Genomic DNA, 14,783 nt, shown 5'->3' on the forward strand with positions numbered 1-14,783 from the left:
AAAACTCAGATTTTAGTCTACACAGCTATTGTCCGTTTTGCAACCGAATATTAAAAGCTAATTTTTTTCCTTAAGGTTCTCTTGCTTCACTTCCTGGCCAGCATTAAAAGATTACAACAAGCATTCAACGTAACGAGGAGGAAATCCAACGCAACCTAACCATACATGGACACCTAAGACCTAAGTACTATATAAGCTTAGCCTCTGCATATATCTGGCTCTCAGAGACAGTAGAGTGAGCAAAATTTCACAACAGATAGCTTGATCAGTAGGGCTTAAGATGATAGGTATGCTTTCAGGGTTTCTTAAGCTTATGCTTCTCTATGGGATGTTCCTTGGGTTGGCTCAAGGCAAAGTCCATTACCACGAATTTGTTGTAAGTGCCACCTCTCTCTCATCTGTTTTCCTGTTATTTTTTGTTACCGGATATGGAGGAATACTTGTTTGTAGTGAGTTGCAGTTTTATTTTTTATTGTTCATTAGTTCATGTAGCTGAAGGAGGCTAACTTTACAAGGTTGTGTGAAACCAAGAGCATGTTGGTTGTGAATGACAGTTTTCCAGGGCCGGTCATTCATGTAACAAAAGGGGACACTGTATATGTTAATGTCCAGAATCAAGGAAACTATGGTCTTACTATTCATTGGTAGTTGACTCTCTCTCTCTCTCTCTCTCTCTCTCTCTCTCTGTCTCTCTCTCTCTCTCTCATATTTATAATGTTCATTTTGAGAAAATACACTAATATCCCTTAAAATTTTATAAAATGATATTACTAAAACTATGGACAAATTGACATTCCTTCTTAACCAAATAGTGTCTTTTTTTAAATGAAAAAATAAAATAAAAAAATAATATCCAAAGTACGAGCATATTACACTTACTACCTTGATGTTTGTTAAAGTGGCACCAACAACTAATAAATACATATTCAGCCACTTCTTATATGATTCGTGACATATCAATTTGTTAAACTAAATTTGTCATATTCCAAGTATTACTCATCTGATTGATACCACTTTAGTAATATAATTGTTAGTGTATAGCTTAGACTAGTTTAGCCCATTGGGCTTAGCCCAGTATACTGTACTTGTAATTTACTCGTATTACTTGTACTACACACATACCAAGCCTATATAAGACTCTTTATTATACATTGTTATATACACATCTATATACAGACTATTCAGTCTTTCTCTCTCACTTTATATTGTTAACATGGTATCAGAGTCATTCCTTTGACTTTCTGGTTCCTGTGGACATCTCCGGTGTTCTTTCGCTGCCCTCGCCTTCATCTAGTAGTCACTGTCAGTAGCAAGTCATCGCCGTCACGCCCACAGCCCCTAGAACACTTAAATTTCGTCAGTTTTGTTGATCGAATTGCCAAAGTCAAAGCATAGATTGATAGATCTTCCAATCCTGAGCAAAACCCAACAAAGCGTCACCAGAAACCACCTCCCATGCGCCCACACGTGCTGGCTGAAGTTTCTGCCTCACGAGCACCCGCTCCACGCGCCGCCACGCTCCGTTAGCCATTCACACGCGCCTCACGCACTAGGACAGTGCCGTCACGCACCCCACGCGCCTGCTCCATTTCACGAACTGCCACGTCAGCCCTAGGTTGACGTCACACTGCCACGTCAGCACACGAGCCATTGACTTTGACCAGACCGTTAACCGTTGACTTTGACCAAAGTCAAAATTTTTCAACAGGACCTGTCTTACTTAGTTTTTCGCGTAGATTCCGATTTTGGGCTCCGTTTTTGCATTTGAGGTCTCTAAATCCCATTTTTTGGTCATTTTCCTCATTATAGCTCAACAAAATGATCGAGATATCATACGTCCTATCACCATTATGTTGGATGGTCTCACTAGCTATCATGCATGGTCTCAGAATATGACTGTCTTCCTCAAGGGTCGTAAACTGTGGAGATATGTGACTGGTTCAATCCCTAAGCCAGTTCCAAACCCTAAGTCCAAAGCCACAGCTGTTGAAGATGCCTCAAAGACTGCTGTTACAACAAATGATTATGAAGAATGCCTAGAGGAATGGGAGAGTATTCAGAGTAAGATCTTGTCTTGGTTTATCAATACCTCTATTCCCTCCATTCATAATCTTCTTCCTTGTCTTGAGACTGTTGAGGCTGCTTGGAAATTTCTAGCCGATCGCTATAATTGTACTAATGATTCAAGCTTGAAGTTCCAGATTGAATCAAAACTTTATCAAATGTGCCAAGAGACAGGTCAGTCTATTTCTGATTATTATTCTCAGACTTATACTATGTGGGAACAACTTTCTGCTGCAAATCCTCCACTAGTGTGTTCTAAGGACATTGAGCTCTTTGTCAAATATCGGGATCGCCGTAAATTTATGCACTTCATGATGGGTTTACGTGAGGATTTTGAGCCTACTAGGGCTTCTCTGCTTAGCCGGTCTCCTACTCTTTCTCTTGATGCTGCAGTCAAGGAGCTCATTTTTTAGGAGAACCGTCGACCTACTCATCACATGTCATCATCTAATTATGTATTAGCTACACCATCTCCACAGCCTCTCATTGCTGCATTCATTGCTCCTCCACGAATAAACTCTGGGCGTCCCACCTCTCAGTCTTCCAAAGGTACTTGCTGTGAGTTTTACCGTGCCAAAGGCCATGACATCTCATTTTGTCGCAAACTGCAGAAATTTGTGCAAGAGCAGATTAAAGCTTCTCTTCCTCGGGCAGCTGCTTTATGTCCTTCAGATCCATCAGTTCCTACAGGTCCATCTTTAGCTTCCTCACTTACTACGGCTGATATTGAGGCAGTTGTTCAACAGGTTTTATCCCGCACTTCCAATGCTCTTTCTGTCACCTAAGGTAAACAACCTTGGTTTTTTGATACTACATGTTGTAACCATATAAATCCTGAAGAATCCCAATTTTCTAATAAGGCACCCTTAGCACATCCAATCACCATTTACACTGCTGATGGAACTCCTGTGCCTGTTAGTCATAAATGAACAATCTCTTCTCCTTGTTTATCCCTTAGTGACACTTTTCATATCCCAAAGTTATCCCTCAATTTACTTTCTATTGGTCAACTTTGTGAATTAGGCATAGATCTTCTATTTACTAATCATGGTGTGGATGTGCAGGATCCCTGGATGGGTCAAGTGCTTGGGATAGGCCGTAAGGTTGGTCGCATGTTTGAGGTTCATGACTTGAAGATTCCTTCACAAGTTGTTTCTGCAGTTGCTACCACTTCCACCCTCTCACTTGATCTATGGCATGCTCGTCTTGGTCATCCATCCTTATCTCGTCACATTCGTAATGTTGTCCGCACCCTTCTTATTTCTGCCTCTCTTCCTGAGCGCTTTTGGAGTGAGGCCGCACTTACTGCTATGTACACCATTAATCGTATTCCTTCACCAACTACACACAACAAATCACCATTCGAGCTTCTCTATGGTCAAACTCCTGACTACTCCTCTCTTCGGATTTTTGGTTGTGCTTGCTTTGTCTCTCTTCCTCCTCATGAACGAACAAAGCTCTAGCCTCATGCTCATCTCTGTTGTTTCCTTGGTTATGGTGTATCTCAAAAAGGGTTTCGCTGCTATGATCCTCTTTCTCATCGCCTTCATGTCTCCCGTCATGTTGAGTTTTGGGAACATCGTCCTTTCACAGGTCTTCAACAGTTTCCTGCGTCCTCTTCCTCAGAGTCTCCCATTTTTACTGATCTTTTCCTTCCTCTCTATCCTGAACCTGTAGAGGATTCTTCAACATCGGCTGCCTCTCTAGACGACTCATCTCAGGTTCTATCCCCGGCATATGACTCGCTTGTCTTGGATCCTGTGGCACCACCCTCTCCTAAGTCTCCTGTTGGTCCTGAACTTATTCGTTCCACTTGGGTAAGCATTCCTCCCCCTTATCTCACTAATTATCACTGCTCTTTTGCTCTTGCCACCCTCTATGAACGTCACACCTATCGTGAGACCCATATTGACCCTCTTTGGTAGCAAGTTATGAACGAAGAACTAGATGACCTTCATAAGAATCACACTTGGGATATAGTTGATTTGCCTCTTGGTCAGTTTGTAGTGGGTTGTAGGTGGGTTTATAAGATCAAGACCAAGGCCGATGGATCTATTGAATGGTACAAGGCTCGCCTCGTTGCCAAGGGCTTTACTCAAGAGTATGGTATTGACTATGGGGAAACATTTGCTCCTGTTGCTCGCCTTACATCTATCCGATATCTCATTGGTGTGGCTGCTGTTCACCGCTGGCCTCTTTATCAAATGGATGTGAAGAATGTTTTCCTCAATGTAGACCTCCAAGAAGAAGTGTACATGCAGCCACCCCCTGGCTATCCACACCCAAGCCGTCAAGTTTGCCGCCTTCACCGTGCTTTTTATGGCCTCAAGCAGGCTCCTCGAGCTTGGTTTGAAAAGTTTAGCTCAGTTGTTGCTCAGCAGGGTTTCACTTCGAGTCCTTATGACACTGCTCTCTTTGTTCGAAGATCCTCTGCTGGTATCACTCTTATTCTTCTTTATGTTGATGATATGATTATTACTAGAGATGATTCTACAGGTATCCGCTCTCTTCAGCACTTCCTTAGCTAGCATTTTGAGATGAAAGACCTGGGCACTCTCAGCTATTTTCTTGGGCTTGAGGTTACCTCCTCCTTTGATGGATACTATCTTTCCCAAGCTAAATATGCTTTTGATCTTCTCTCCAAAGCCGGTATCACCGACAACAAGACTGTTTCCACTCCCTTGGAATACAATGCAAAGCTCACAACCTTGGATGGTGAACCTATATCAAATGCTACTCGCTATCGTCAGTTGGTTGGTAGTCTAATCTATCTCACTGTTACTCATCTGGACATTTCACATGCTGTGGGTATGGTTAGTAAGTTCATGGATGCCCCTTGGTCTGTCCACTATGCTGCCATTATCGGATTCTTCGATATGCAAGGGCACACTTTATCATGGTCTCCATCACTCCTCTCAATCTTCTTTTGAGCTTCATGCTTATTCAGATGCAGACTGGGCAGGTGATCTGACTGATCGATGCTCTATCACAGGTTTATGTTTCTTGTTGGGAACTTCTCTTGTCTCGTGGCGTAGCAAGAAGCAGGATGTGGTTTCCCGTTCCAATACTGAGGCTAAGTACTGTGCCCTTGCCGACACCACCTGCGAGCTTATCTGGCTTCGCTGGCTCTTGGCTGACATGGATGCTCCACAACCCACTGCCACTCTTCTTTATTGTGACAATCGTAGTGCTATCTACATTGCTCATAATGATGTCTTCCATGAACGCACTAAGCACATTGAGATCGACTACCACATCACTCGCCAGCATCTCAAGAAAGGAAATCTCACGTTGTTTTCCATCTCCTCTGCTGATCAGCCTGCTGATATCTTCACCAAGACTCACCCGTCGGGTCGTCTTCGAGATCTTATATCCAAACTCCAGTTGGCTTCCTCCTTGCCACCTCGAGTTTGAGGGGGGATGTTAGTGTATAACTTAGACTAGTTTAGCCCATTGGACTTAGTCCAGTATATTGTACTTGTAGTTCACTCATATTACTTGTACTGCACACATACCTAGCCCATATAAGACTCTCTATTGTACATTGTTATACACACATCTATATACAGATTATTCAGTCTTTCTCTCTCGCTTTATATTGTTAATAATAAAAAAAAAATTTAAATTAGTTTTATAATAAGTGATACATCCATTTGCAAGATTTATATAATAATACTTATACTAATCATAGCATCACTCTTGCTAAAGATTTGTTGAGTTATTTACTAAAATCTAAAAGTTTCTTAAAGTAAAATTATTAAAAAAGAAAAGAGATGAACTATACTCAATACGGGCACATCATTGTATTAGCCATTGTGAAAGCTACACTCGAGCCTTAGCATCTTCAACGCAATACAGGCAAATCATTGTAGAGACGACTGCATCTATGATTCTCAATGGAAAAAAAATGATTACATCAGAACATAGAAGCTCTTCCACCTAGAGTTCCATGTTTTATGTGGAAGGTATACAACATTTTTTAAACTGGTTACACCAGATTAGCCATATCAACAAGAAGGAGTGGAACTCGTCTTTAGAAGTATTTTATTTAAAATTGAGTTTTTATAAGGTAAGTTATCAATTATGATTATGATATTTTTAAGAATATTTTTTTTGGTGAGTTTTCCTTTCCTTAAACCTAATTCCGTGCCTAGCATGTATTATGGTTTTCTAGGGTTTCCTAGCAACCCTATGACTTCTTTACTATATGTGGGTTTTGGGACTAAAATTTTGTTGTTGTCGTAATTATCTATAAGTTTTTTTAAAGGAAAATATATAAAAGAAATATATAAAGGAATTCCAATTCCGAAAAATGAAAATATTAATTAAAAGATGTTATTAACATATCTAAAGAAACCTTTACACAATGCATCAATCAAGGAATCTATGGTCAAATGGTCCAGAGTACATTACACACAATGTCCAATTGAACTAGGATCAAACTTTACTTATGAGGTGATTTTCGAGTGAGGAAGAAACCTTTTGGTGGCATTCACATTGTGATTGGACACGACATAGTGTTCATGGTACTGTTGTTTTTTTGCCAAAAAGGAAATTGGTTATCCTTTCCCGTAGCCTATTGGAGAAGAAATTCTCTTATTTGGTATGCAAAATGTTCTTAGTATTCCTAAAGTGTTCAAACTTAGCGTTTCTAAAATAGAATATTTCTTCAATTTGTTCAATTGAGATGTACATCAAAGTGAAGCTACAGTTGATGTACTAGTATCTATAAATATACCAGTGGTCCAATAGTCCCATTAGTTTGAATATTCTGCATTAATGTTATGCATCACTTCTCTTTGTACTTGTAGGATCTTGGTATAAGGATGATGTGAATAAGGTAGTTAATGAAGACCTCGAAATCGGTAGTTTCACTCCTGAATCAGATGCTTACACTATCAATGGCCAACCTGGAGATCTCTACCCATGCTCTAATGGTACGTGGAGACGTGGAGAAACATTTACAGAGTTAATATATAAGATGTCGTATTTATTTTTTGGATGAACAAGAGAGTTGTATTTTGTAATAATTAAGTTGTTGTATGAATCTAGTATGTTTCACGACAAAATGGGATTTCATCACTGTAAAATGAAGTGGGATGATTAACTTTGGAGCTATATAGTTAGAGTAAACATTGTCGATCACAATTTCAAGTCCTGGGAAGTAGGACCTCTACTATAAACATCAACTATAACAAGTGAATAATTGTTCCAAGAAGTAATGATACAAACATTTTCATGATTTTTTTTTTCATTAAAATGACTTTCTATGATTGATGCATGATAAAAGTAGTATCAAGAGCAGACTCATATGAAGTTATATTCCTCTAATTACGACTTATCACCCTAACAAATTATGGCTGTACTTTTTTGTATTATTGATCTAATTGCTCAACATTTCTATATACAATCATTATTGTGTGGCAGAAAGTACATACCGCTGGCAAGTAGAATATGGCAAGACCTATGTTCTTCGTTTAGTCAGTGCAGTCATGAATGCAGAAATCTAATTTGCAATTGCTCAACATAACCTCACTGTGGTAGGAATGAGCAGATCATATGTTAAGCCCATACTCACCGATGTTGTCATGATAACATCAAGTCAAACAATGGATGTTTTGGTCACAGCTAACCAACCTCTTGGCCGTTATTACATGGCTGCTAGACAATATGATAGTCTTAGGTCGGTGCTGAGTATAACAAAGCGTGTCACATCAATTCTTGAATATAAAGGCAACTACACTCCCTCATCAACTCCAATTTTTCCTAGCAATCTTCCAACCTACACAGACTTTAATCCTGCAATAGAATTCATGAAACGTATTAGGAGCTTAGCAAATAAAGACCATCCTATTATGTCCCCCAAAACATAACTACTAGAATGTATGTAACAGCTTCCGAAAGCAATATTCTCCTTGGCTTGGGGGGAGAAAGTATACGTGCTCTTGCTTCGACCCTAAACAACATCAGTTGGGTTAACCCTACCACAGATGTACTACTTGCCTACTACAGGTATTTGCTTATTACCTTTATCTTTCTTATTTACATTTTGAGATTTATTTATGTTCATATTACCCCCCAAAAAAAACCCTTCAGTTAAATAGTTAAGTGAAAACAATTTTAGCGTGAAAATATGATAGTAGTATTATAACTTATAATTAAGTTATAAAATATTATAACTTAAATGCATTAATATTTTGGAGGTTAAGGAAGTACCAGATTCACTTGAGATATGGAGAGAGTCTATATCATGATTAAAATTTTATTTCTTGGATCTAATAGCGTGCGAAGTGTCATATAATTCAAAATTTTAAATAACATAATATTGTATACACTTTTAGATTTATAAGATCATCCTAAACCAATGGTTCCATTTCAAACGGAGATCCTTTCTCGCAGCTGTAAACTAGTTAACCACACTTTACGCCTATGCTTATACCTATGGAATGACATAACACCAAAACCTTTATAATAGGAACATGAGTGGGTTTTACACAGTAGATTTTCCAGACAATCCACCTTCATTTTTCAACTTCACTGAAGATGACTCTGCAAATCACACATTTCTAACTGTCCAAGGGACCAAGGTGAGGATGTTGAATTAATGAAGAGGTGGAGGTAGTGTTTCAAGGTATTAATCTGCTAGGTGCATCAGTAGATCACCCAATGCACCTTCCTGGTTACTCCTTTTATGCAATTGGCTTTGGTTACGGGGTCTTTGATAATGAGACTGACCCAAAGGCTACAATTTTGTTGATCCACCTAAGTTGAGCACCGTTACACTCCCTAAGAATGGATGGGTTGTCGTGAGATTCAAAGCGAGTAATCCTGGTATGTACATTCTTGTACTTTGTTTTTGGTATGGTATACTTTTTGAGTGATGCATGCTAGTAATATTATAAATTTTACCATATAATATTTACAAATTGATGTTGCATCAATCATCAATAAGTAAATATGACATTCATTTTTCATTTTTTTCAAATCTACTAATCACATTCAATGCTACAAGTTTGTAAAGGTTATGCAGTAAAATTTGTAGCACTTTTAGCATTTTTCATACCTTAATGTTCTTTGGCACACAATGCGAGATGCATTTACTTATGTTTGATTATGTATGTATATATTCTAATTTTGATACATAAATGGATAAATTCTTGAAGGAGTATGGCTGTGGCATTGTCACTATGAACTGCATTTAAGTTGGGGTATGAATAGCGTCTTTATAGTGAAAAATGGTGGGACACTAGGGACTAGTATTCGCAAACCCCCACCTTTCTTGCCTCCTTATAAGGATTCGTTTACCAATAGGCTCCAACAATACAAGAACTCGGATGGGAACAGATTGAATAAGATCGATTGATTAGCTGGACATCACTTAAGAAAGTAATTGTTAAGCTTACAACTTGATGTGGTGTTATAATGTGTCCAAAAAAAATTTTTGTAAGCATTCAAGTGTTTTTCTTTGGAAGTTTAAATGTTGTTTTGAACTAGTCTTAATAAGATGGATCTTGTCTTAAAATAAGATTAGTATTTGTTAAGTATTTTCTTGTGTCTTTTAAGTAGTATTTGTCTTGCAAGATGCAATTTGTTTTAAGTAGTGGAAGTTGTATTGACTATGAGATTGTTATTTATCAAAATAATTAAGACAAATTAGGGGTTTTATCTTTCTTTTTAAATTATGTATGTAGTAGAGATGTTCTAGATCATGTTTTTGTGTTAATTCATTATTGATTATTATTGTGGTGCTTTTTTTTTCCATTCCAAAATATATTATTAATTCACAAAGTTTACTTAATTAGTGCCTTCTGGTCCTTAAAGTTTTAAATGTATCCTATTGGTTCCTAGAGTTTAAAAAATGAGTGCTATTAATTCATCTATTAACTTCCGTTAGTTTATTTGTCTATGTATCTAACAAAATAATGATGAGGCACTCAATTTTTAATAACTTGACAACTTTTTTATTAGGCTAATTGCAATTTACCCACCTATAATTTGGCCAAAATTTAAGTATCCTACTCGTGGTTTGAAATTTGGCACTTTATCTACCTGAGATTAGCTCAGTTAGGGTTTTGTAACCCACTTCTGTTAAAAATAGAGTTAAATATGTATTTTTGCTCCTTTTTATGTTTCTCTCCTCCAAAAACAAGAAAAAACAAGATATTATAAAATCAAAAAGTGGTTGGTAAAAACTTTTATGAAATGTTTTAGCATTTCAACCTAACATTTACACTAATTGCATCAAATGGACAGATTCCAGCAAATACCCATACAAAGAGTTCGAAGGAACATAGTTCTTTATGTTTGAGTTTTCTTCACATACAGAGTTTGGATTAGTAATTGATCCAAGGGGTTGGTTATGGTTACCTTTATTTTGCAATTTAATTGTTTTATAATAATTAAGATGGAGAGACATCACTAAACAAATGATGACATATTCAAAGGTTTGATGCCACAACACACTAGAAGAACATATGGGCAAAAAAAAAGGTCTAAGAAAAAGAAAATCTAGAGGTGATTATAGATCAGTTAAGGATTCAACAGAGAAGGATGTCAAGAATCCTAATAGTGGAATATCACTCAAGGGAAAAACGATAGTCAGTGATGCCCACAAATCAAAATTATCCAAGGATGTAGATGTGAAACTGAAAATGAATTAGCTACAGGACCAAACTGAAAAGCAAAAGGATGAGAAATGTTTAAGGAAAATTAAGAGGTCAAAGAGGATTACTCCCACTAGTCGTATGATTCTAACATAAGAAAAACAAGTCCTCCAGTAAGCCCTCCCCCATTGCAAAACCAAACCAGAATATCATGCCTAATCAACAAATTCATGGCCCCAAACCCAAACCCACCATTATCAAACCTCAAACTAATTTAACAACTTAAATCGAAACCAAAGCATCTACGCCGAAGCTTTCCTTCAATCAAAACTCCTAACCCAAATCCACCATTAACGAACCCCAGAATCCAAACTCAACCCAAGCCCCAGCCTTCTTCTCAGATCAGCCATGGAGTTGCGACAAATTTGAAGTCTAAATTTTTTGGGTTTGATTTAAGCTTTAGATGCTATAGCTTTGTTGGTTGCTTAGAAATTAACAAAAGAATTTGTTTTCACTGGATCTGATGATTCTTAACAGAAGCTTCTATGGTGGTGGTAATTTTTGTTCTTAATTTTTACAAAACCCTCACTTTTGGATCTTATTTTCTCTTCTTCTTTTTTTATAATGTTTTTTCTTGTTTTTGGAGGAGAGAGACATAAAAGAAAGCAAAAATACATATTTAGTCCTATTGTTAATGGAGATTGGTTATGAAACTCTAACTGAGCTAATCTTAGGTAAATGAAATACCAAATTTCAAATCATGGTAGGCAACTTAAATTTTGGCCAAACCACAGGTAGGTAAGCTGTAATTAGCCCTTTTATTATTAAAAAATTACACACAAACATGGGTCTAACCTCAACCCAGATCAATTGAAACGAGTTTTGATGGTTTTTCACCTTCTTCTTTGGTTGTTTGGCTACCCAAACACCATTAAACACTAATATTCCCAATCCTACGACCATTGTGCTCACATTTTGTTGTGTCCATTTGATTCTCAGAGTTGTGACCTCCCCAATACAAACCCTTGAACAAATTAATCAAGCCGTACAAGGTACTTTCTTTATATAGGCAAACATTCTTTATATAGGCAAACATATTAGTTTTGTACAAGTATGTATGTAGTATAGGGTTTATGAGTGATGAACAAGTAAACTATAGCGAGTGTAAAGGCCAATGAGCTTCTACACTAACATTCGGAATATTAAGTTCTTTGTGTAAATTATAATAATTTATTGGCATAATTTGCTAAAATAGCCAAAAGAAAGTTTAAATTTATTCAACTTTACAAAATTATCCCAACTTGATTATTTAATTCATAGAAATTGGGTTAACTTAGTCTACATATAATTACTAATTTTGATAATTTGATAGTTGAAGGAGGAGAAATATAAATCTTGAATATGTTAGAAATACTGAATTCAATAATATTGTATTTCTCACAGAAAGAATATACATGAGTGCCTTTATATAAGAGGCATATGAGTGCAGTACAAGTAAGAGTGTAGTACAAGAATGTGTGCTATACAAGTAAACTAGTTGGGCCTAAAGCCCACAACACTATACATGTTAACAGCCCCCCTCAAACTCAAGGTGGATGTGAGACCAGCTTGAGGTTGTCAACTAAATCACGAAGGCGTCCCTTAGGATGTGACTTGGTAAAGATATCTGCAAGTTGATCTTTGGAGGAGATGGAGAAAAGCTTAAGAGCACCATGAACAAGATGATAATGGATAAAAGGACAAACAATCTCGATATGTTTAGTCTGTTCATGGAAGACATCATTGTGAACAATATGAATGACACTCTGATTATCACAATAAAGAGGAGTAGCAGGGGATGTGGATACACCAAAGTCCTTAAGAAGCCATCGTAGCCAAAGGAGCTCAGATGTGGTATCAGCAAGGGCACGATATTCTACTTCAGTATTGGAGCAGGCCATAAAGGTTTGTTTCTTACTTCGCCAAGAAATCAAGAAAGAGCCAAGGAGGAAACAGTAGCCAGTGGTGGACCTGCAATCAGCGGGATCTCCTGCCTAATCAACATCAGAGAATGCACGGAGTACAAGAGGAGACTGAGCTGAGTAGAAAAGGTCATGGAAGAGAGTGCCCTTCAAGTATCGAAGAATGCATAGAACAGCAGCATAGTGAGTCAATCGTGGAGCAGAAAAATACTGGCTTACCTAATGAACATCATAGGAAATGTTTGGATGAGTAATTGTGAGATAAACTAGACTGCCAACCAATTGTCTGTAAAGTGAAGGATTAGACAACGGTTTCCCCCCGAGGGAGTCAGATGCGCATTAAGCTCAACTGGAGTGTCAACAATCTTGCTGTCAGTGAGTCCAGCTCGAGACAAAAGGTCAGAAGCATACTTGTCTTGAGTAATACAAAGACCATCTGTGGAATGAGTGACTTCAAGACCCAAGAAATAGCTAAGGTGTCCAAGATCTTTCATCTCAAACTTCTAACTGAGAAAATCCTTAAGCTCTTGTATGCCACTGAGGTCATCACCAGTTATGATCATATCATCCACATAGAGGAGAAGTAAAATTGTGCTTTTATTAATGCGACGAAGAAATAAGGCAGAATCATAAGGACTGGCAGTGTAACCCAAGCAAAAGATGGTAGAGTTGAACTTTGCAAACCAAGCTCATGGAGCTTGTTTAAGGCCATACAATGCACGTCGAAGGCGACAAACCTTGTTTGATTCAACAAAGAGACCAGTAGGAGGTTGCATATAAACTTCTTCACTCAAATCCCCATTAAGGAATGCATTTTTAACATCCATTTGAAAAAGATCACATTTTCTAGCAGTGGCAACAGCCAAGAGGACACGAACAAATGAGATGCGAGCAACTGGAGCAAAGGTCTCTTCACAATCAATCTCATACTCCTGTGTAAAGCCTTTTGCAACAAGACGAGCCTTATAGCGCTTAATGGACCCATCAGAGCGAGTCTTAATCTTGTAGATCCATTTACAACCAACCACAGACTGTCCAGGAGGGAGAGTAACCAGATCCCAAGTATGGTTTTTGGTTAATGCATCAAGTTCCTCTTTCATTGCAATCTGCCATAAAGGGTCAGTGGAGGCCTCACGATAGGTCTGAGGCTCGTGGAGTGTAGCAAGGGCAGTTTAACAATGATAATCAAGTAAATGTATAGGAATGGATCTTACTCAGGTTGAGTGACGAGGTGGAATGTCTTGTGGAGGATCTTCAGGCGGAGCAGGAGCAGGAGACCCAGGCTCAAGTTGGGGTAGCTCGTCATCAACCTGTTCATCTTTGACCTATCCAGAAGAAGCATAAAAAATATTTGGAGGTTGGATAGAGAAGTCCAAAGGAGGATCAAGAGTATTTGGAGAAGGAACATGAGACTCGTCTGGAAAGACTTCTAAAACAGATGAGATAGTTAGGAAAGAACGAAAGTGAAAGAGTTCAACAAACAAGCGGTATTCGTAGAAGACAACATTACGAAAAACACGAAGATGATGAGAGACATGATCAAAACACCGATACCCATTTTGTGTTTCACCATAACCAAGGAAACATCAAAGTCTAGACCGAGGCTCAAGTTTGTTGTGCTCATGAGGCTGAAGAAGAACGAAACAAGCAGATCCGAAAGAGCGAAGGTGATGATAGTCAGGGGTAACCCAAAGAGGCGCTCATACGGAGTTTGATTATGGATGATAGTGCTTGGAATGCGGTTAATAGCATGAACAGCATGAAGAGTAGCTTCACCCCAAAATGGGGGAGGAACTTTGGTAGAAAGAAGAAGAGCACAAACAGTGTCAAGAATGTGATGAAGTTTTCGTTCAGCTCGACCATTTTGCTGAGAGGTACCTGGACAAGTTAGATGATGTACTGTGCCATAGGAGTGTAACAGAGCTTGAAAAGCATATTGAGTATATTCAAGTGCATTATCAAATCGAAAAATTTTGATACGTTTGGAGAATTGTGTTTCAACCATTTTTGCAAAGTTACTGTATATTGGCAAAATTTCAGAATGAGATTTCATAGGAAAGATCCAACTATAACGAGAATAATCATCAATAAAAACAACAAAATATCGAGATCCACCAATACTAGCAACAGGAGAAGGTCCTCAAATATCATAATG

At 38.0% G+C, this 14,783-nt stretch overlaps 1 pseudogene; it reads left to right on the forward strand.

Annotated features, from left to right (window-relative positions):
* The first annotated feature begins 280 nt into the window (after positions 1–280).
* Positions 281–9,427, forward strand: LOC142618441 (laccase-14-like; annotated as a pseudogene).
* Positions 9,428–14,783: the final 5,356 nt, after the last annotated feature.

The sequence above is a fragment of the Castanea sativa genome, chromosome 12 (genome assembly GCF_040712315.1).
Source record: "Castanea sativa cultivar Marrone di Chiusa Pesio chromosome 12, ASM4071231v1".
In the NCBI taxonomy this organism is placed as follows: domain Eukaryota; kingdom Viridiplantae; phylum Streptophyta; class Magnoliopsida; order Fagales; family Fagaceae; genus Castanea; species Castanea sativa.